Consider the following 23,662-nt stretch of genomic DNA (forward strand, 5'->3'; position numbering starts at 1 on the left):
TTCAGTCATCCTTGAATTCAAAATCCTTGCCTTTTTAAAGTACATTTCTTTCATGGAATTTTTAATTAAAAATAGTTGGAGGTGTATATCCTCTAATAAAACATTGTGTTTATATAGAACTCTTCCTTTTTAATATTATTTATAAATATTAGCCAAGTAATCATTGCAACACTCCAGCAAAGTTGGTAAACCTGTACATTATTATTATCCATTTTACAGATGGAGAAAGTGGAGACCCAAAGGTTAAGTGACTTGCCCAAGGCCACAATGGATGTTGGTGTCAGAGTCAAAATTAGCATTCAGGAGTTCTTGACCTAGCTCAGACTACTAGACCTCCCCCCCTCCCCAATTATTCTGATTTATAAGCCACAGTACACAAATTATTTGGAATAATTTTGCAAAAATTCAGTCTAATTATGTTTCAGTATAAAAAATAAATGAGATTATTTTCCCTAGCATATTATGGTTTAAAACAATATTAACATTTTCTATTTTCTCTGGCATTTAGGAAGGATTAGAATTTATATAGGAAAGTGCATACTTTGAAGCATTGTGGGGTAGGAGTTCGTCTTACTTAAAAATTGTTTTGGAGAGGTTTGCAGCTGTGTATTATTCAAGATCTGGGTTTTTAAGGAATGGCAGGTTACCCAGAGCGTGAGATGCCTTTTTATGTTTGTTTTGTACAAATGAAAATAAACAAATGCTAACAACCTACAATTGGGCCATTAGCTGTCCTTGGATTCACTATGGACCACTCTTTGATCGCTAAGAATTGCCAGATGATGACATTCAGGTTGGCAGAGAGAGACATTAAATGAAATTATGATCACAGTGGCATTCGTTTTTTAAAGAAAATAGTGACAATGAAATTATTTGTGCATGGACCTTTTGAATGTCATGTTTATACATTTTCTTTTTATTCAGAAGATGTGGATTACAGTTCAGTGATACGCAAAAGTATTTATTCAAAGGGATCTTCTGCTTGGCACTATTGGTGCTGCAATAAAGAGATGCTATGAGGAAATGTTTTCAGTTAAAGCTGAAATTTTTGTAATACAAACTGTCCTAACTGATCATTGCCCATTTAGTAAAGCTATGGTGGAAAGTATAAATACTTAAAACTCAGCATAAACCACAAAGGGTTAAATGTGATTTTGTGTAAGCAGACAGATGACCCTGAACATGTAGGACTGATCCACTGAGACAATCTTGAATCACAGAAGAGGACCATATCATTTTAGCTTTTAAGCTTATTTTCCAATCTAGTCTATTATAGTGCATGATAATAAACTATTATTTCCCCCTGTTTTACCATGGCCAATATATACATTTAAGTAAATAAGCTTATATCAATCTTCTTGGAAATGTGGTGCTTTGAACTGCCACCAATTAGTTAATGGGAGCTGAATTAATTTAGCTTGAGCAGACCGATGTGATAGACAAATAATAGCTTCTTTAGAGTTGTTACCGTATAATACGAAAATGCTTGTGGACAATTTAACTCTTAATTAAGGGGCTTGCACATTTATTTTATTTTGGTGTGTGTGTGTGTGTGTGTGTGTGTGTGTGTGTGTGTGTGTATATGCACACACACACACACACACACCCTCTAGTCAATATAACAATAACATTATACACTTCAATAGTAACTCTCATCAGGTGGTCTTAAAGCACTTCTGTAAACCTGAATGAATTTAGCCTGGCATCCCTTGTTGTTGTTCCCGTTTTACAGCTGGTGAACTGTGACACACGGAGAGCTGCTTTGCCCAGTCCTATGAGAGGCTATGTCAACTCCCATTGACTGGAACTGACAGAACTCTAGATCACAGGCAACAAGTGACTTGCTCAAAGTCACAGAACAGCTCTAGAGCCAGAACTAGAAGTCAAATCTCATAATTTCTACTCCTGTGACTTATCTCAACTATTATTATTCTTTCTGTTTGTACTGTGGTAGCACCTAGGAGCCCTGGTCATAGAGCAGGACCCCATTGTGCTAAGCACTGTACAAACACAAAATGAAAAGATGGCCTCTGTCCCAAAAAGCTTATGATGTACCATTGTTGCAATGATAGACCTTTATGACTCATTTTAATCATTACAATGTACTATAAACTAAAAACAAACAAAATCTTGTGCTATCTGTAATGGAAGCCTTTGATCAAGAATATTTTTGCTGTGTGCTTTGGTGATTTTCAAATATCTATGACTAGTGTTTATAATCTTGATTTATTTTAAGGTTTTCTGATTGGGGGGAAGGGCAGACGCTATCATGTGACTATACTGGTTACCAAACTTTTAAAAATGTAGTGAGTTTTGAGCATACAAAAGCATCTTCTAAATAACCATTTGAAATATATAGAGACTGTTTGCCACTTTAAAATATAATTTGGGGGAAAAAACCCGCTTGCTGTATTTATAGTCAGAATGAAGAGAGAACAGGGTTTGTTCGCGGTGGTACACGCTGTAAATAACACAATGTTAAAATTGTAGAAATTGTTCTATAAAAGGCAGAAGGCACATTGCAGCCTTTGTTTTGTTTATGTCATCTAGTTTTACATGTAGTATAACTCAAATCACAGTTGCCATTCACATAAAATACTTCTCAGTTTCTAAATATAAACCTATTTGATACAAATATGCCATCCAGCGTGCCTTCTTTTTACCTATTTTAAGTTTCTTGTAGATCTTAGAACTGGACTGTGTTACAATAATAGATATAACAAGAATCTGTAATAGCTCTTTGCATAGAAACTGGTATATGCTGTCTTTGTTGTGAGTCCAATTCCATAAAGCTCCTTTTGTCATATGTCAAAATCATTCATTGATGTGCAATTTGGTTTCAGTTATGACCTGCAGCTAGGCAGTAATAAGCTGAGAAGAGCAGTTGTAGTACAAGGGAGACTTTTCAAACCCCTCACCGTAGCAAATATTTTTGGGGGGTAAACAACCCACCTCTCTGGTCTCCAAACCTGAGTCCTCACTTACTCTTTACTGCTCTTTTAGAGTCTCTGTAGTGTGAAAGGACCCTTTCAGATGCTATGAACTTCTTGGTCTTATCAAAAGCCTTGGTACGCTGTTTGGACCAACATCATTTCTGTTTATTGTATAACAGTTTGTTTAGAGGATGTAACAGTGTTGCTGTGTTAGGCAAGAATCTGTGGTAATAATTGACCATCTCCAGAAAGAAACGTAATTGTGGCACATTTTGTGGTTGGATTTCTTAATGGTAGCTTCAGCTTTGTCCTGTGATTTATGTAAACCATCTTTATTAATGGCATGGCCATGATATTTCACTCTGAAAAATTCACATCTTTCCTTGTTTGCTCTAAGATCATGCTCAGACAGCCTCACAAGTACCTTTTGGGGTTTCTCAAGTTTCTCTTCATCACTAGATCCAGTGACCAAGTAACTCTGAGTACCAGTAATGTCTGCAGCACAATTAGAGATAGCAAATATTCTTGAACACTGAGAGTTAAGAAATTTAATTCAACTGTATTCACCAACATGTGAATCCAGATGACTGTCACTCTTATTGTTGGGGGCGGTGGTTAAGGATATTGAAGTGGAACCAGAAAATTAGTGTGATATGTAGGACACAAACTGAATTCTTGCCAGTGACAAATAACATGACACAATGTGAAAGTAAAAAATAATTCTGTACTGGTTAAAGTGTATGACATTACTGTGAATGGATGGATTTATGCACACACAACCATTTCCAGCTCTCCTTTCTCAAAAACAACAGTTAGTATATGTCAAGGTTGCCTAATGTGTGACACGAGAGTAATTATTGCTGTGAAGCTCACATCTGGCATGAAAAACATGGAGGCCATTTGGGAGGCCATGGAGGCCATTGTAAAAAATGAAAGTCCTGTCCAGGAGTTGTGTTGTGGGCAAGGATTGATACTCAAATAGAGGGAATGGCAAAATATTGTCAAGGTTGTCAACAAATACAAGACATGCCTAAACATTCTCTGTAGCATCCTTGGAAGTGGCCAAGTATCCCATGGACTTAAATCCACATGGACCATTTATAGGACATAGGTTTTTGATCGCAGTTGATGCCCATTCTAAACAGCCTGAAGTATTCTTTATGAATTCCACTAGTTCAGCACAGATGGCGCTAGTGTTTAGACTATTGTTTTCAAGGAGGTAAGTTCATGAACAGATAGTAACAGTAAAACTCCATCCACATCTGCAAAGTTCCAACTGTCTGTCAGAAAAAATGGTATCAAACATGCTGTAGCTCACGAAAGCTTACGCTCAAATAAATTTGTTAGTCTTTGAGGTGCCACAAGTACTCCTTTCTTTTCAGTTCTTACCATCCTGCCATGAATGGATTAATGGAAAGGTTTATCTAGACATGCAAGCAAAAGATTGACTCTGGATAGAGATAGATTCCAACACAAGATTATTAATTTTCTGTTGGTGTATAGATATGCAGTATATGCTACTACAAATTAGAAGCTAGCGATGTTGTTTATGGAACTGAAACTTCAATCTACAAAGGGACATTCAATAAATCATGTGAGCAATGGCCACAAATAGTCACACCTGACTGCACAGTTTTTACATAAGAGAAAAAGAATTAATAAGAGATTACTTAAATAATTTATGGAATTCTGGATTGATTGTCATAGATTGTTCCTGTATTTTATCAAATAAAAGTGGCATGGAACATGTCATGAGGATGACACGTAAACCAGCTTGTAACCACAAGTTTGGCAGGATGTTTCTCCAATACTAGTGACACATTGAAAATACCAAGCCTACAGTACAGCTGCAGACAGTGATTTGTGGTAGTACCAGTGAGTCTTGTGTCCCTCCTACAAGGGTTCCTACACTACAGATCAGGAAGTTGTTCTTGAGACAGCTACACAAGAAATAATAGACACTGTTCCAGATGCTGCTGTGATGCCTATGAGTTGTTATGCAGGCAGAAGTCACAATCCACCTCTCAGACTTCATTTGTAGCATATTGTGAATGTAATGGTAATGCATTTATAACATTTTAAAATATCCTTTTACATTAAAAGAGAGGAATATGTGTTGAATGGGACTGGGCATCCCACTAGTGGCCTTCTGTCTTTTGTTTATATACCTGCCCGTGCTTGTTTATACTTATGGCTAAATCAACACTGCTGCGATTGATGCAGCAGGTGTTGATTTAGCAGGTCTGGTCAAGACAAGCTAAGTCAATGGCAGAGCACTTTCCCGTCACCGTCTGTACTCCACCTCCCTGAGAGGCAGAAGGTAAGTAGGTGGGAGAGCATCTCCTGTCAATACAATGCGATGTAGACATCACTGTAAGTCAACCTAAGTTACGTCTAATTCAGTTGTGTAACTTGCGTCATTGAAGTAGCATAACTTAGGTCGATTTACAGCTTTAGTGTAGACCAACCCTAAGTAGGCCTTGCATATTGTGCATCTTTGAACCCCACTGTGCCCATGTAGTTCCTTCATGTTGTTGTGTAAAGAATAAGACATATTCATCTCTCAAACTAAGGAGCTCCAAAGAAAAGAAACCCTAAAAGAAAAGTAGGGCATATCTGCATGCATATATTCATATCAGGAGGACCTTTATTTACCTTTGCTCTGGGTAGGGGCAGTTTTCTTAGTGCTATGTATTCTTTCAGGCATAAAGACTTTGAAAATGTCTCCCTACAAAAATAAATTTGATCATTGGAAACTTGACAAGTTAATAAATTATAGTATTAACTGGCAGAACAAAGGCAAATATTCTGCAAGGTATAATATAACACCTTTCCTCCTGAAAGATCTCAAATCTCTTTATAAATACAAAAGAATGAAACCCCTGTCTGGAGCAGAAAGTGACAGCCAACAAGTTTGTAACGTGTGCACAGCAGTAATGCTATACAAAATGTGTAGGACCGGTGAAAAGCTAAGATGTAAAGTGTTTCTCTACTTGCTTATACAGCACCAGTCCATGATGTAACATAACAAGGGCCAGGCCATCCTCTGGACATTCTTAGTTTTACGTTGTTCGACAACAATAGCACCATATTCCCCTTGCATCTCATCTCTTTCTAGAATTACTGTTAAATGAGAAGCTTCCTGTCTGTCTTCCTGGATGGAAGGATTGTTTGTTAAATCCAGGCTCAAACCCCGTCCATGTAGCAGCAGGTATCTTGTTCAGAAAGCCCCTGGGATAAAGGTACTTGTGCTAGCCAGTCAGAAGATCCAAGACCTTTGATGTCTTTTGTGGCTGTTGTACTGTATATCTGAACCAAGTTGTTAGTATTCCTCTTATAGTGTAGTTTGGATTGCTATACAAAATATTCCATCGCACTTTAACCAGGTGATGTCAGGGCATACAGTCCCCTTCAAAAAGAAAAGGAGTACTTGTGGCACCTTAGAGACTAACAAATTTATTAGAGCATAAGCTTTCGTGAGCTACAGCCACGAGGTGCCACAAGTACTCCTTTTCTTTTTGCGAATACCGACTAACACGGCTGCTACTCTGAAACCAGTCCCCTTCAAGACATTGACTTTCTGCCTGCAGAGAGTTTAGAAAGTAAACCCACAGTGGTTTGACTGCTAGAGGTTCCATCTCTGACCTGGGTTTGTACCATAATTTGTAGACTGACTTGCTCTTACTCCATGGAATATTTCTTGTTTCACTCCCCAGGAAAAAAAAATAGGAATTTGTAGATTCAGTGAGCCATTTGCAAGGCATTCACACAGTTATTCTAATGTCTTCAGCCAAATAATGGACAGGCATTTGCTCTGTTAATTCACTGTATCCAAAAGGTCTGAAAAAGACCTTTCCATCCTGGGATTGAAATGGTTAAATCAGTACAGTATCTCCTCTCCTAAGAAATTCAAGAGAGTCTTCTTGAGGGTTGTAATTTTAGTGTTGGCAATGGCTTCACTAGGAAAAAGGGTGTGTGTGTTTTTAGTGAGAGTTTGACAATGTTCTTATAGAGAGGAGAGCCTAGGGTTTACTTAGACCTGTTAATACATGTTAAAATGACATTCTTCCTCATGTAGTTACCATGTGTACCTAATATGTGGTAAGAACACACTTTTTTTTGTAGTAAGCACAAGACCTCAGTAACTGTATTTGTGGATCTACAGTATGATTACCTCTATCACCAGTGACATTTCAGATTCTGCTGTGGGAATTTTTACCTCCAACGTTATTCCCTCCTGTTCTGTTCACTGTTATGCCCCTGAGTTTTCATGTAATTGGAGGGAGTGGGCAGACCATTTAAGGCAGGAGAGTGTGTGGTTGTACCTTTTTCAGATGGGAGGCTTTTTCCAGCAGGAAGTACAAGTGCAGACAGTTTAGCTGATACTGATACTATTTTATAGTAAATGCTGTTGATTAATTGCAGTTAGCTTATGTGATTAACTCAAAAAAATTAATCACAAATAAAAAAAATAATCGCAATTAATTGCAGTTTTAATTGCATTGTTCAATAATAGAATACAAATTGAGATTTATTAAAATATTTTAGGATGTTTTTCTACATTTTCAAATATATTGATGTCAATTACAACACAGAATATAAAGTATACACTGCTCACTCTATATTATTATGTTCATTATTACAAATATTTGCACAGTAAAAATGATAAACAAAAGAAACAGTATTTTTCAGTTCACCTCATACAAGTACTGTAGTCCAATCTCTTTATTGTGAAAGTGCAACTTACAAATGTAGATTTTTTTTTGTTACATAACTGCACTCAAAAACAAAACAATGCAAAACTTTAGAGCCTACAAGTCCACTTAGTCCTACTTCTTGTTCAGCCAATCACTAAGACAAACAAGTTTGTTTACATTTACAGGAGATAATGCAAGTTGAACTCTCCTCTTCTTATTTACAATGTCACCAGAAAGTGAGAACAGACGTTCGCATGGGACTTTTGTAGCCGGCATTGCAAGGTATTTATGTGCCAGATATGCTAAACAGTCGTATCCCCCTTCATGCTTTAGTCACCATTCCAGAGGACATGCTTCCATGCTGATGATGCTCGTTTAAAAAAAAAGTGTTAATTAAATTTGTGACTGAACTTCTTGGGGGAGAATTGTATGACTTCGGCTCTATTTTACCTGCATTCAGCCATACATTTCATGTTCCAGTTGTCTCGGATGATCACTCAGAACATGTTGTTCATTTTGAGACCACTTTTGCTGCAAATTTGACAAAATGCAAAGAATGTGAGATTTCTAAAGATAGCTACAGCACTTACCCCAAGCTTTAAGAATCTGAAGTGCCTTTCAAAATCTGAGGGATGAGGTTTGGAGCATGCTTTCAGAAGTCTTAAAAGAGCAACACTCTGATGCGAACATCACAGAACCTGAACCACCAAAAAAGAAAATCAACCTTCTGCTGGTGGCATCTGACTCAGATGATGAAAATGAACATGTGTCAGTCTGCATTGCTTTGGATTGTTATCGAGCAGAACCCATCATCAGCATGGACACATGTCCTCTGGAATGGCGGTTGAAGCATGAAGGGACATATGAATCTTTAGCACATCAGGCATGTAAATATCTTGTGATGCTGGCTACAACAGTGCCACGAGAACGCCTGTTCTCACTTTCAGGTGACATTGTAAACAAGAAGCAGGAAGCATTATCTCCTGCAAATGTAAACAAACTTGTTACATTGTTTTATTTTTCAATGCAGGTTTTTTGTACATAATTCTAAATTTGTAAGTTCAACTTGCATGATAAAGAGATTGCACTACAGTTCTTGTATTAGGTGTATTGAAAAATACTTTCTTTAGTTTTTTTACCGTGCAAATACTGGTAATCAAAAATAAATATAAAGTGAGCCCTGTACACTTTGTATTCTGTGTTGTAATTGAAATCAACATATTGAAAATGTAGAAAACATCCAAAATATTTTTTAAAATGTTATTCTATTATTGTTTAACAACAATTAATTGTAATTGATTTTTTTAATCACGTGATTGATTTTTTAAATCGCTTGACAGCCCTACTATTTTACCATAATAGTCAGATGGTGACTGAGTCTAAAAGCTTCTTGTCTGGTTTCTTGAGGAGTGGGAGGGGGGAACTACCAGCAGGGAGAATTACAATCAAAAAGGTGAGTGTTTCAGAAAGTTCTAAATTACTTAAAACAGGAACTTATAGTGGAAGCTGTTTTGCAACCTTACCTATAGAATATAAATGAGTGTATAAAGTTGTTACCGTTTTTGGCTTGAGTGGTTAGTCAAAATCCAGGTCTTATGGATTGTATCAATTAGGAGGAGAAAATAATGATGGAGAGAAGTATTTCTTTGATGCAGTCCTGTTTCTTTACAAAGAATATATGAAGTACTGTTTCCCTGAACACAGTAGGAATTAAATAATAGGGGATAATTTCTTTGCTTATTGTTCCAAGCTTCTTCAGCCAGTACTATGCCCAATAATATCTCTGGGCCTTTTTCTCAAGGCCATGTTCCCAGTGCTTGTTCTGGCTGCCTGATTGGGTTTCTGCTCCTTCTCTGTCTGTTTCTGTGGGGTTTTTCCACTGCTTCTCTCACACACCGCTCCATCAGTCAATGCCCTAGCCCCAGCATTTGCTATATCAGTCACGCGGGGAATCCCTTGGGCCACATGTACCCGTGTTTTGGGTGGTGCTCCTATTGTTTCAGCTATCTGAAAGGAACTCAGCTGCTTTTTAAACTTATCCTGAACAAAAGGCAGCTGTTACACATGATGAGGTTTAATCTGAACCATAATAGTATAATGTTTGCTTTTTTCATTGTTTATTGTAATAGTCCCCTCTCGTAAAGCATTATGAGATGTGTGAAGGATGTTATGGAAATATCATGTTGTTGGTCAATGTGTTTGTGTCCTCTAGTTCATATAGAATCAAGTGAAGTATAAGAAGCTCCCTCATGCTGTCTAACCTCCTGAAATGCCAGCAACTCAAGTTTAAATAATTTTGGATGAGCACAAAATTTAAAGAAAAATATTATCATTTGCTGTGTCATTTAAAAAAAAAACAGTGTCATGCCTCCTGTCTCTTCTTATCCTAGCACACACATACTGTGTTGATAATAGTGGAGTATCTGGTACGTCATTGAAGAGGAAGGAAAAAGAGCTTGGGTTACCTTTTAAAGAAAATTCTGCAGCAGCGAAGCCTTTTAAAAAGAGAAATAGTTACAAGAATTGATGTGGTGAGACCTAGAGTGTGAAACTACTACTTGCAAGGTTAGATTAGTCTAGGCTGAGCAACTTTGAGAAGCATGCTTTTTAATAACAATAGACGTGTTCTTTGCAAGTTATATAACTTTGGGTTATATAAAAATGCTTTATAGAATTAAATATCATAAGATGATGGAAAGTGTACTGTATTGTGGAATAAATAAAAAGATTATGTTGGGAATAAGTAAAAGTATCCAGTCATCAGGCTTGTGGCAGGGTATTATCCCAGAGCATGCCCCTCAAAGCACAACATGGCCCTGCAGCCAATCCGTCCTCAGTTCCATTCTGGACCTCCCAATAACTCAGTCATAGTGCAGAGTACTTAAAACAAAATTCCAGCTCTTTCCCAATGCTTTCATCTTGGAGCTTCCAGCTCACTGCTTGTTCTAGAAGAGCTTCAGGTTCCTCAATCCCCTTCAGTTCCCAGGGAGCTCTCCCAGTCCCAACAAGGCCAGGGACGCCAGTGGAGACCCTTTCCCCATTGGTCTTCTCCTGCTGTTGTCTCTGGATTTGACTCTTTCCTCTTAGCTAAGGGATTCCATAGCCCTCCTACCCTTTGGTTCAACCCTTTTTAGGGCTGTGCTGTGATTCAGGCAGGCTCTGGCCCTAAACCAGCTTCTCCCCAGAGGCCCATTTAAACTATCCTCACCTTGTTACACCTGGACACGCAGGTGTTTCAGACAAACAGAACTCAAAATAACACCTTCATAACAAAGTCCTTTCCTCTCAGGTGTGTCTGCTGGGGTCCAGTCTTCCTGCTATTCTCACCACTTGGACTCAGGTCAGTGTACCTCAGTCCTTTGCCATAGCTGGGAGAGTCCAGCAGCTATGCTGTCTTTCTTCTGCTAGTGCCTCTCCCGTTATGAGGGAAGACGCAGATTATATGCTGCCCTCCTTCCCAGCACTTGTTACGTTTGGGTGAGAGAGGAGAGTCTTGTCCCACCCTACACTACTTACACTACCCTACACTACAAGTCTTCTCACCCATAACAAAACAGTAGTCTGGAGATTTTCCCTCTGGACACTAAGTATTGTATTACCCTAGGACAACTTTCTTTGTCCCAGCATCATCTTCTGCTATTTCCTAGGCCCTTGTCTGCTTTGGAACTCCTGGAACCTTGAAGGGGCTTAGTCCTGGAGCAGGGGTGATTGGCCCTGGTCCCCATTACCTCTTACAGGGGACAGAATACCCTGTTATAGGACTATTTGACTCACTTGGATTTAGTGATATGTTTGTTAACTTGTTTTTAGTTCCATTTTTAGGCTAATTTGTTCTCCTCCTCTTCCCCAAGTCTCCCCTCCACCACCTCTGATTTTTGTGTTCAACAGTATAAACCTCAGTGCAGAGATCAATCAACTAGAGATTATCTAATTCTCGAGGCCTCTGCCCTGAGCACATCAACCACCCAATGTGCTAATTATCAGGAGGCTCAAAGAAGTTCATTGGGGAAGATAGCTGCAGCTGGGCCCTTCAGTGTTCTTAAACTGCTATAATGGCATGCAAAATCACTCAGGGCTGAATGTCAGGATGAAAACAGGGCTGGTGAGGAAAAGGAACTGTGCTGACACATGGGTGAATGTTTTTGATCCTTTTAAATAGTTTGTGACAGATGGGTTACTAGAAATCTTCGAAAAGGCATGCTTACAAAATACCATTATTGGTAAATTATATGATCGTATACCTTATTGACATCAGATGAAATTATAAGGATTGTATCTGGCCTTGCTGATTGTGTATCAGAATGATGTATTTATTACTAACTGTGAAATGATCAAAAATTTGGTTGAATCTGCTAAATGTTTGCTTTACATTTTAGTCAATCACAGATGCATTGCATTTCCTTATTTTGGAGGAGAAGGGATTCATTCATTTTTAACTGTATCCATTAACAAAGCATTGAATTTTAATATAAACATGACATACTCTGCTATGATAAAAACAAAAAAATTATACAGAAATATCTCAGACATATTAGTTAATGTTTGTAGAGCACTTTGAAGATAAAAAGCAATATAGAACTATTAAATGGGGGTGGTATTCATTAATACATAAGCCCTTATTTCCCTGGCCTCGGGGGGAAGTCTGTCATTACATACACACACACACAAAGAGTCAAAAATGGGGAATATGCTTTACTTCCCTTACACTTGGATCGTTATTATTGATTGAATGAGGTCATGAAAAGTTCCTTTTTGTTTTAGTAAAAGAGATATATTTTTCCATCAAACTTTCCTTTTCCAAGTTTTACAGTTTGCTTCATCCAGAAAAAAAATACACAAATATTATTGATGAAGAATGGACTGACTTTTTCTTTCAATGAGATATGCTGAAATAATTACTCTGAAAAAGTCTCAACTGCTGTATTCTGGTTACTTGCCAAATGAAATTTGCATGGCTGTATTCACTAAGATGACTGAGGATGTTGTGACAAACCCAAAAGCTTAAAAAATAAATTAAAAAAAATTTTTTATGAAATGACGCCTTTTATACATGCAGGTGTGGATTTAAAATGTCCTTAGCCCAAAAATGAAATGGACATTACAGAACATTTTTATTTTTATCTCCAAAGTTTCTTAAAATGAAAGATCATTGCTTTCATTCCACAAAATAGGAATATACTGAAACAGGAAATAATAATTGTGAACAAGACCTTTAATAATTACTTTCAAATCTATTTACACTCTCCATTGGATGACCAAGGCCATTCCGAAACACGGACCACCATGTTGGTTGTCTGTTTTGTTGTTTTTTTTAAAGCATGGTGTTTGCACCAGTGCCCCCTTTACATTCTGGATGTGACAGAAATTTTAATAATTCTGAGCCAGAGCCCACACAAAAGATGTACTCTTATTTCCCTTCCTTCACTGATGTTTCCCAGGACAGTAACTTTGGCATGAAGAGTAACACTGGACCACTAAGCCGGGTGGCAAAAAGTCAGTGGGAGCTATTAGGTGCTCAGCATTCGTGAAAATCAGGCCACTTGTTTAGGTATCTATGGATTGAGTTAGGAGCCTCATTTTTGAAAATCCCAACCTGCAAGAATATTTCTACTTCTATGGTACATAATATGTGGACTTGAATGGCTTGAGTGATAGGGTACAGAATGACCCTCTTCTAGATCACCAGTTCACATCTTGCCCAGTAATGGATGAAAGTTTAAGTGATGGCTCTTCAGTGGTGTATTTGAAATGATTGATTGTCTCAGTCCAGTTCCTAGTGGGACAGTTGCTCAGTGTTCAGCTAACTGAAATGGAAGATCATATGTTTTTTTTTCCAGACTGGTGTAAAACTTTCTGCATGATAAGTGAGGAAGGCTCCACTCCACTTTCTACTGTGACTGTGACCCTTTCCAATGATCACACATTTAGCAATCCAAACTTGTTCATCTTTGGATCACCATATGCTAGTGTTCTTTTCTGCTGTTCCAAGCAGCATGCACTATTGCTAAAAGTTCAGAATTCGTGGTGTTTTCAAACTAAATTTCTGAGACAAGGAAAAGTCATTAATCCTTCTACACAAATATATATTGTTCTGTTTTTTGATGGAGTAACCAAAAAAATTCAGCCATAAATGAACAACAAAAAATTTGGAAATGCTGCTGCAGTGTATCATGGGAGATGAAGTCTTGCAATGGAGCCTTGTCTGTAGAAGAGAAAGGGGGCATGAGGTACCTGAAGTAAAACCCCCATGAGCCGTAATAGATTCATTTCCAAATCAAATGTTCAGTTTTTGTCTGGAAATATTTTGTCTTCATTTATTTGATGAAAAGTTGTCATTTTGGGGTGGGTAATTGAACAATGTGTAACTATTCACCTCTGCTGCTTTCACCACAGCATGTCCCTTTCCAAGACCCTGCATTTAATTCACAGCGCTGTTTCTTTCTCATCAATGAAAAGTCTGGTTCAGCCCCAGACCTTGAAACTCTGGAGCGGAGCAAGCTCAATGCACACAAAATATTTAGAATATTTAGCTGCCAGCCTCTTATAGACATCTGGTGAGCAAGCGCAAATGGTAATCGTCAAAGGTTTATAACTCAGCCAAATCTGGGTGAATTTTCACTGCAATGCAAAAGGCACTTTGCCACCAGAGTGAACCCTCTCGCAAATGTTACGCCCCTGCTCCAAAGCATGGAGCAGCTAGAGCGTCTCAACAAAACACTTGTATAAACATCAGTAAATCTGTATCTTTTCCCCTGATCTGGTTTTTTGAAATGACTAAACTGTTTTTGCTTAAGCCATCCAGAAACATTTAGTCCAAGGCAGACACCTGGAAGGGAGCATTACAGCCCGAATGGTTAAAGTTGGTCATGTTATAAGCAAGTGAAAAAATAGGGTCTTTTAATGAAAAGTATGTCAACTTTAACTACAGGTGTGGATGCCAGCTTCCTCTATAACAAAAATCTTCAGTTTGTGTTCGCAATGGGGGGGAGGTGAGTGGGTGGGGGGTGGGGGGAAGAGATGTAAACAATCCATCCCTACTGAGGAATTATAAAATCTATCTATGAGAGGAATGATTCATGCAAATTCATAAGTAAGCAAACAATGGATGAATAATAATGCTTAACAACTATGTATTTTTTTCACCCATATTGAAAAAGAACAACACATACCATTTAGTATTCAACTGCAAATATTCCAGTAGGAGCATGTTCTGAGCAAAAGCTTCTTCTAAGAAATAATTTGCCTCTATTTCTCTTCCCCATTAAAATATTAAGCTCTGCCTCAAGAAAATTGTTTGCTTCATCATAGTTCATCAAGAACTGACAAAGGATATGTTTGTGGTGAAGACACAGGGCTGTGAGTCAGAAGACCTGAAGTTCCATTCTTGGTTCTGCCAGAGTCTTACTATGTGACCTTGTAAAATGAGGATTTTAATACTTACCTTACTTCATAAGAGGACTGCCAAGCTTAATCAGTAGTTATTTTTAGTAAAGTCCATTAAGACATTTGAATGGAAGGCTAAATACAAAGTATTGTTATTGAAAACATTTCGCTCTTTCAAATAAAACTCTAATCTAGTAGTAAACTGGACCTGCTCCAGTATTCAAAGAGTCATTCTTCAGTTACTCAAACCATTTTCTTTGTTATTGGATATTGCAAATAGAGTGGGAAATGGTGTTTGAGTTCCATGAACATTTTGAGATTTCAAACATTTATTCCGTTCCTCATCAGGATGAAATGGAGACCTTTTAAAATGTCTCTCAAACAACCAGGGAGACACAGACACAGACACACACACCCCGGAATAGCCAGTTGTGTGGTGGTTAGGGCTGTGGGAGATGTGGGAGACGCAGATCCTGTACCTGACTCAGAAGAGAGACTTGAATATGGGTTTCTCAAACCTCTAGTGAGTAATATAGCCACTGGGCTATTAGGCAGAATGGTCTCTCTGCCCTCCCCGGAATGGAGAAAGTTTTGTTGAAAGCCATTTTTTTCCCACAAAAAGTTTCAGTTCAACTAATTGGCATTTTCTGATTAAAATGTTTTGTTAAAAAATTCCCAACAAGCTCCAATTGCAATCCAGATTAGGGAATAAATGGACTCTTTGCCCATACAATACTACGGTTGTTGAGACTGCAGGCTGGAATTTTCAAAGGAGTTAGGCACCCAAATCCCCCTGAAATTCAGTGAGATTTGGAGTTTCACTCCCATAGTTTCCTCTGAAAATTCCAGCTGTAACAATGCATGTACCTCTCCTAATCCCTGAATACTGCCTTCCAGCTCTGCTAGAATCAACAAAAAATGGTGCAGAAACCAGAGGGGAGGTCAGAGTCTTAAAACCTTGTCAATACGCATGGAAAGAATAACTGTTCTAAGTCTCATTACTTTCCAAACTTTAATAATGTCTCTCAAGCCCAATATTTATAGATTTAAAGCTTCAGTTTTATTCTAAACATCTAGGCTTTTTGTTTTACAGGAAAATATTTTCCTGTTAATTAAGCTAGTTCTTAATTATAACATTTATAGGTATCATAATATATTAAAGTTCTTCCAGAGAAGTATTCAGCTTCAAAATTTTCTTGAAACACTTCAGTTATATCGATCTTAAAAATTCTTGGGGAGTCAGAGTCTAATTTAGCTTCTAGGACAACAAGTGTATAGAAAGTAGGATTCAAAGCAATTTTCCACAATGGTGCCCCCAACCATAGATTTTCCAATTTATATCTGAAGCTGTGATGATGATGCCATCAAACCTCTAGTGTTTTGTCTCTTTCCTCTCCACGTGCATTATATATAAAAGGCCTAAAAAAGAGTCCAAAGAACATCGTCACTGGCAGAGTTTCCTTCAATAATTGTTAAACCACCACTAGAAGACATCAAATAAAAATAAAACCCCAATTTATGCAGCAAAGATTATGAAGAATTAAAAAAGATAGAATTTAAAACTCCTGGCTCCCCAGTCTAGCTATCCAAAGCTCCAAGGAATAAAGGAAAGTCACACGGAATGGCACTGCAACTAAGAAAACAACATAAACCTCTTGAAATCTGTCCCCATATGCCTGCTCATCTTTCACCTACAGGCCAGAGTCAAGTGTCTTACCCTTTCCACCCTACACCATCTAATGTACAATTATAGTATGGGCCACGGTTCTTTGCTATACCCACATTGTCTGTATTGATCTGTATACCTCTTGCAGTAAATGGGCCAAACTCAAAACTCTAGTCAGTCCTCCTTTTAGAGGTCACAGACACACATCACCTGACTTTTCACATACAGCCCAGGCTGTCTATCACTTACCACCCTACTATTAGCCAAAAAGTCTAATCTTACAGAGAACTTCTCCACTCCCCCACCCCCCACTAGCCCAATACATGAGTGGAGCATAGATGTGGGTGTTAGTATCATAAAACTAAAGGTCATGCCATTGGAATGAATACACTTAAAACATCAGACTTAACTTTTGTTTAACATCTGGTGAGGGTCCCAGCTGGACGGTAGGATACAAGGTTAAAGTTGTTGGAAGTCTGAGTGAAATTCTGGCTTCACTAAAGCCAACGGTAAAATTTTCACTGGCTTCAGGTGAGCCAGGATTTCACCTTCTTAACTACAAAATTCATCAGTTTGTGAAGTTGAAGCATGGGGTGTGTTTTGTTTTATTTACCAATTTTAGCACTAGGGGGGCAATACAGTCTCAATCTCAGTTCTGCTTTAATGGTGGTTTTTGTGAGGGAATTATCTTTTTTTATTTAAATAGTTAGAGAAAATCAGAATATGATTAACAAATGGATGAAAGAAACCAGTTTACTTAAGAGTCTGGATTTTCTAAGAACTAAGAACATTTCAAAGGGATAAATATGTATTCAGTGCACACAGTCTTCTGTCTGAAGCAAAATCCATATGAAGGGGTACATTGGACCAAGTTATTGTATGAAATGTCTAGCTATTTGCATGTGGAAAATATAACTTAACTTAATTAACACAATTCAGTATTGATCAGTATCTACTTAGAAGCTTCTACTGAGATCCCTTTTGGAAGGGAATTATCTTTTTTCCTGACTTGAAGAGAAATAGAAAATAAATCTTATTGTTTCACCAATACAGTCTCCTCAGAAGCAGCTGTTTGGAATATTAGAATGGCGAGGAGGGACTGTCACTCTTGTCTGCCTTGACAAGGACAGATAAATAAGTAGGCTGTGCCTAAGTGAGTATGAACATGTCACTTGGCTGAATTTTGATCTCACCCCGATGTGAGATCAGGAGTGATGTTAGTGAAGTCATATAAAACTAGTAGTAAGATCAGATCATCTCCAGTACATGGAATTAATAATGAAGGCTAGAAATGCTTAACGATAGAAAAATACCTTGATGCATATATTTGTTTGATGTTATTACATTGATAGGCACCTATTCTGTGCACTGGTTGTCCTTCCAGCAGTTAAAATTGATAATCCCTTAACATTATCCATTATAACAAATAATAGGCAGTTTTTATCTACCTCTGATAAAATAAGGAAATTGCTTTCTCTCTCTCCAAATGTTTCTAATGTTATATTTGAAGACAGAGCTCTTTATTTATATTCATACCCAATCTCTATGAAAATACTAAGTATCAAATTGTGTCTGCCATATTTAAGGGTCCAAATAGTTTCCATTATAAACTAGTGCTTTCACACATTCCACATTTTTCAAAATATTTATTTTGGGGACTGAAATTTTCCATGTTTGTTGTTTGCCTGAAGGTTATTTTTGTTTGTTTTGTTTTTTTAACTTCATTTTTAACTTAGAACATAATCCTTTCAGTTATTTTTGAGTTATGGGAGAATGAAAAAAAACATTTACCATGGCGTAATAATATAATAAGAATAATAATAATAATTAATAATAATAAAATTAAAATAATATTATAATAAACAAAATAATAATTTAAAAAAATCCAATCACACTGTGCATAAATAATGTAAAATAAAAAAGGCACTGGAGCAGGGGGACTGGGATCCTGTGTCTCCTCAGGAGACTGCTTTAACCAACAGGCTACAGTGTCATTCTCATGTGTGTTCTCTCTGGACCCATGATTCTTTTATTATTTATTCACAGTGAAACAGTGTCAAGAGGCTAAACTGAGGGAGCTCCACATCAGAATAGCCTAATGGTTAGGGCACTCACTAGAAGTGGTAAATTCCTGCTCAAATCCTTTTCCTCTGCCCGCCCCCTCCCGCAGGTAGAGTGGGGACTTGAACCAAGGATCTCACTCATTGCAAATGAGTATCCTAGTCACTGGGCTCAAAGTTATGAGGGAGGTCCTTCCGTGGCCGTTTTGTATAGGGGCTTTATCCGGTAGGCAAGCTTTGAGTATGTCATGCTAAAAATCACACCGAACATGCTTCTACTGGAATTTTTGCAGTTGAATGCTATATAGTATATGTGCTTTTTCAATATGGATGAAAAAATGTACATAAAAGTTAAATATTAACTTATACACTCAGGGTATATTGTCCCTGAACTAAAATAGACAGAGGAACGCTTATCTTTCCTTCGTTCGTGCATCACTCTGGAGTTTAGGTGTCCAGACAACTAGAGTGAGGCTGCAGTGCACATGTCCAGAGCTAAGTTCCCTCTAAGCCGCGCAGTAGGCTATCAAGGGCCACACAGGCCAGGAGAGGCGCCCCAGCCAGAGCTGCTGGGGCTGGGGTGGGGGATCACATGCTGTGGAGAGAAATTAAAACCCCTAGCCAAGCAGCAGCGCCCCCTGCCCATTGTGCTGCAGCCAATTTGTCTGGTGGGTTTAGTGAATGACTGCGAGTTAGCGGGAGGTGCCCGAGCCACTGCCCCATGACCTACTGCGCCCCCTGGGATGGAGTGCCATGCTACCCCAGCCCCCCGCGGCCACTGCTGCCCATCCCACCATGTCCTCCCCTGAGCTTGCCCAGCCTTGCGAGCCAGCCGGTGGGCTTGGGGAGGCAAAGGCTGATTCCCTGCGTGGCCTATGGGGCGCGTGTATCCGGGCATGGAGCTCGGCCGGGGGCACAATTCCAGTGGCTGATGCAGCTGAGTGTGGTTTTACCCATCCCGTAGGGGCTGGGCAGTTCGAACCCACCCGTGAGTGCCTCCCTCGTGGGTGCAGGGGGTGGAAGGCAGAGTCACCCCCCCCTCACAAAGTTGCCCACTTGACCGGCAGCCTGCAAAGCTGGAGGTGCCCGCCAAGATATGGCAGGTCTGTGTCAGGGGGCGCCCCACAGGAGCTGCCATGGCCGGGGAGAGGCACCCCTCCCCCGGCCCCGTGCTGTTGCAGTGAGAGAGGGCTGGGGGGAGTCCTCGCTCCCCGCCACAGCCCCGGGGCAGCCTGTACCCCAAACCCCTCATCTGTGGCCCCATCCCAGAGCCTGCACCCCCAACCAGAGCCCTCACCCCCACCCTGCACCCCAACCCTCTGCCTCAGCCCTGAGCCCCCTCACACATTCTGAACCCCTCAGCCCCACCCCCTGCCACCCATCATCTCCATATTGATGCACATAACAAATTTCATTCCGCACACGGATGTAAAAAATTGGAGGGAACGTCGGTCCAGAGGCAGAAGCATAGGAGCCTAGGGAAATTTTAGTGCAAAAATTAAGGGGCTGAATGAGTTCATGTGCCTACACAGTTTGGCAGCAGTTGAATCGGGATTTGGGGAATCCCAGTGGAGCCTGATTCTGGGATTTAGGTGCCTAAGGTGGCAGTTAGGTGCTTAAATCCTTTTGTGAATCTAGCCGTTTGTGTGCATAAAGGGAGTGAAATCCTGGCTCCGCTGAAGTCAAATGGGAGTTTTGCTAGTCAGTGGTGCCAGAATTTCACCCAATATCTCTGTTCTCAACTCAAACACAACAATATAGTCAATTCTTAATGCCTCTAATCCGTACTTCTTATTTTCAGATACTAATTTCAGCTGTGAGCCCTAGAGCTACCATCAGCCTTCTTTTATCTTGGTTTCCTACAGCTCTTCATATAGTGTATGCATGTAAACACTAACGTTATTTTTGTATATTTAAAAAACAAATTAATTGAAGTTGCCTCTTTTCAAAGTAGGTCATGAAAAAAATACAACGCTATTGCACTAATTAAGAAGGGTGGTTTTTTTTCTTACAAAGTGCCAAGAAGGGAAGATCAATACAGCAAAAACCCTTTTCACTTTAGAGCAGAGGGAGCTGGGAAAGATCCACTTGAGCTCTTAGAGCTACAATGCTGGAGGCTGATGTCATTAAGAAAACCAGCTGAGGACTGAAAAATAAACCAAGCAAACTAATAGGTTTTAAGTGTAAAAATTGGGGGAAAGTTGTACATCAGTAACATCCTAAATAGAGGGATGGGCTTTACTCTTGGTGGTACACAACTTTTCCTCCTTTGAAACAACATTTCATTTTGAATTTTACAATAATTTATATTTTAAAATATTTTAAAAGTTACAAGATTATTGGAAATGAAACACCTTGAAATGATCAAACCAAAACATTTCAATTGAGTCAAACAATTTTTTTTATTACTTTCAGTTCACAATTTTTTTTTGAGATTTTTGATTTTTTTACCCTGATTTGAGACAGGAAAATGTTTAAAAAATCTCACACAAATTCTGAGAACAGAAAACCCTTTCCCACTCGGTTCTAATAGGGATCTTGTACAGTTGCAGATACTTTTAAAGGTATGCAGTGAATGTGTCCTGCACATCAGAGATTAGTCTGCCCCAAAGCATGTCATTATCAATATTTCAGAGTGCTATGACTCTACTCCTGCATTCAGTTACATACGGATGGATCCTGAGTCCCACAGGAAGTCTGCTTGTAGTTGCTGGGACTTTGCATAGAGTGTAGTGATCTACCCACACAAATTTGATTGTAGGATCTGACCCATTAATTCCTACCATCAGGAATGATCTCTTCAAGGCAAAGTGGAGGTTTATTTTCATTAAGTATTTAATTCCCACTCTCATTCCCTCCACTTCCTTTTCCTTCAAAAAAACAAGTCCAGATTCAGTGACTAATTGTACAAGATGCACTTCAACATGTCAGTATCAGAGCTGGATCATTCCTTGTTTATATCGGGGATTTTCAGGAATAATTGTATAGATTATAGACATAGTTGTTGCTTCCAGTTATGAAAATGTGTGATTGTGGGTAGCAGTGAGAATTTTATGAAGATGAGTTCAATCTTGCTAGCTGGATTTTTATTCATTTATTTTTGTTCACCCTCATTTAAAAAACAAAACAAAAAATAGAAGACTCAGGTAAATATAATTCCTGGTGTTTTTAAAAAGCTAGTCTTAAGGTTGGGCTATTTGGGATCCCTGAAAGCCCCATCTCTTTTCTCTTGGAGATCTAGGACCCTACTGAGCTGCTATAAATGTCACTGAGAGGACCCTGACTGAGTCAGTACATAAGGTAATACCACACCAGCACTTATTTGAAGCTCTTCTCATGTTCTCCAGAAACTCAACTTTGATTTTAAAAGAAAAAACAAGTTGCTAGGGGATATGGTTGTGAAGAAAGCCTCAAAAATAGGAACTGAGTGTAACCAACAGAGAGCCTGGAACAATAGCTCTAACAGGTTTGACCTTCTTCATTCCTATCACTGAGGTTTTAACTTACATGGCCAATGATGATGATTTAAATATCATTGTAGTTATCTGTTTAATTCCACACAAAGGAAAAAGAAGGGAGAGTCAGAGAACTCCACAATTTACTGTGAATAACATCTCATTTTGCTGCCACAAGTGGGTGGCAGGTGGGAGATGCCACCAGTTATTTCTTTTCCCCTGTCAAGAAGGAACCAAGTCCAAGAAGCTCAGCAGAGGCCATGGGTATGTTCCAGACTCATGAAGGAGGCGAGTTCAGTGGAGTTCAGAGAGCATCCGTGGTCTATTCTATAAAGTAACAATCTACTATGAAGGGTATCTTATTTTGGTAACTCACCTTAGTGTAGCTTGGAAAGAGTACATCACCATTCTTTTTTCTTCTCCCAATTTGACCCCTAGTCATCAGCAGACTTGGTCTATTATCAGAAGCTACTTAAAAAGAAAAGGTGGCTTAAATTATATCTGCCTGAATCAGCAGCAGCATATGTGGCAAGGGGGAGACAAAAAAGTGAGACTACCTGCCCTCCAAAAATTTTGGCATTCTGGGAGTGGAACAGGATAAAGGTTCCAATTCAAGAGGGGAAATCTGGAATGAAAGACAGACAAGGAGCAAAAACGCAAAGTACGGGACAAAAACAATGCTGTCCTCTGGGTGAGGAAGATGCTGATTCTTAATCAATGACTATTGTGTTTAGACACTCTGGTTACAGACAGCCTAGAAACAGATGATAGGGCTGGTTGAAAATTTTCTGTTGAAACTGTTTTTCAACAGAAAATTTGGGGGGTTGACTAATTTTTTCATGAAAAGTGGCTGCTTTCTGCAGGAAATGTTGCTTTTCATTGAAAAACCAAACACCAGAAAACCAAAATATTTTTATTAGAATATGATTCTGCAGTGCATCAAGGGAGGTTTTTTGGGGGGGGGGGTTCAGACCCCGTTCTCTTCTATGGGATGGGTGTCTTGGCCAGACTGTTTCCCATGATGCACTTCCTCCCCTCCTCCAAGAGAGGAGATGAGCATCCTGGGTGTTGCTGGCTATGGTGCATCATGGGAGGTGTAGCTTGACCAGGGAACCTATCCTATAGAGGAGAATGGGAGCAGGATTCACCTGAACTTTGACTCCATAAGGCACTAAGGCAGAGTTTCCAAATCAAAATATTTTGATGTTTGGCTGAAATACTTCTGTGTTCAGATTTGTGTTGAAAATCTGGAATTTTCCTTGGAAGATTTAGAAAATGAAAAAATATATTGTGTCACTGAAAGTTTCCATGCAGAAAAATGCCATGTCCCAACCAACTCTACTAGGTGACTAGATAAATAGTATAACCACACTTAATGAGAGGCAGAGGGGTGTGGAAGAGGAAGAGCCCGGTGGAGCTAAACATGTTCAGCTTGCATTCAAAGCACCCTGGAGCTGCCATGCTCCCT

The 23,662-nt window shown here is 39.0% G+C and overlaps 1 protein-coding gene across 10 annotated transcripts in view; it reads left to right on the forward strand.

The window, feature by feature from the left end:
- TBL1X (transducin beta like 1 X-linked) overlaps nucleotides 1-23,662 on the forward strand; it is a 311,634-nt gene that overhangs the window by 231,470 nt on the left and 56,502 nt on the right. For 2 of the 10 annotated variants that reach the window (XM_043500524.1, XM_043500382.1), the window contains one exon: nucleotides 10,920-10,970. The exons of 7 other annotated variants lie outside the window; for them this stretch is intronic. The gene's annotated coding sequence lies outside the window, so the exon portion shown is untranslated. Of the gene's footprint in view, nucleotides 1-10,919; nucleotides 10,971-22,861; nucleotides 22,886-23,662 lie in introns of those variants that run through there. One more of the 10 variants, XM_043500639.1, reaches the window with a different exon arrangement.

The sequence above is a fragment of the Dermochelys coriacea genome, chromosome 1 (genome assembly GCF_009764565.3).
Source record: "Dermochelys coriacea isolate rDerCor1 chromosome 1, rDerCor1.pri.v4, whole genome shotgun sequence".
Classification (NCBI taxonomy): Eukaryota; Metazoa; Chordata; order Testudines; family Dermochelyidae; genus Dermochelys; species Dermochelys coriacea.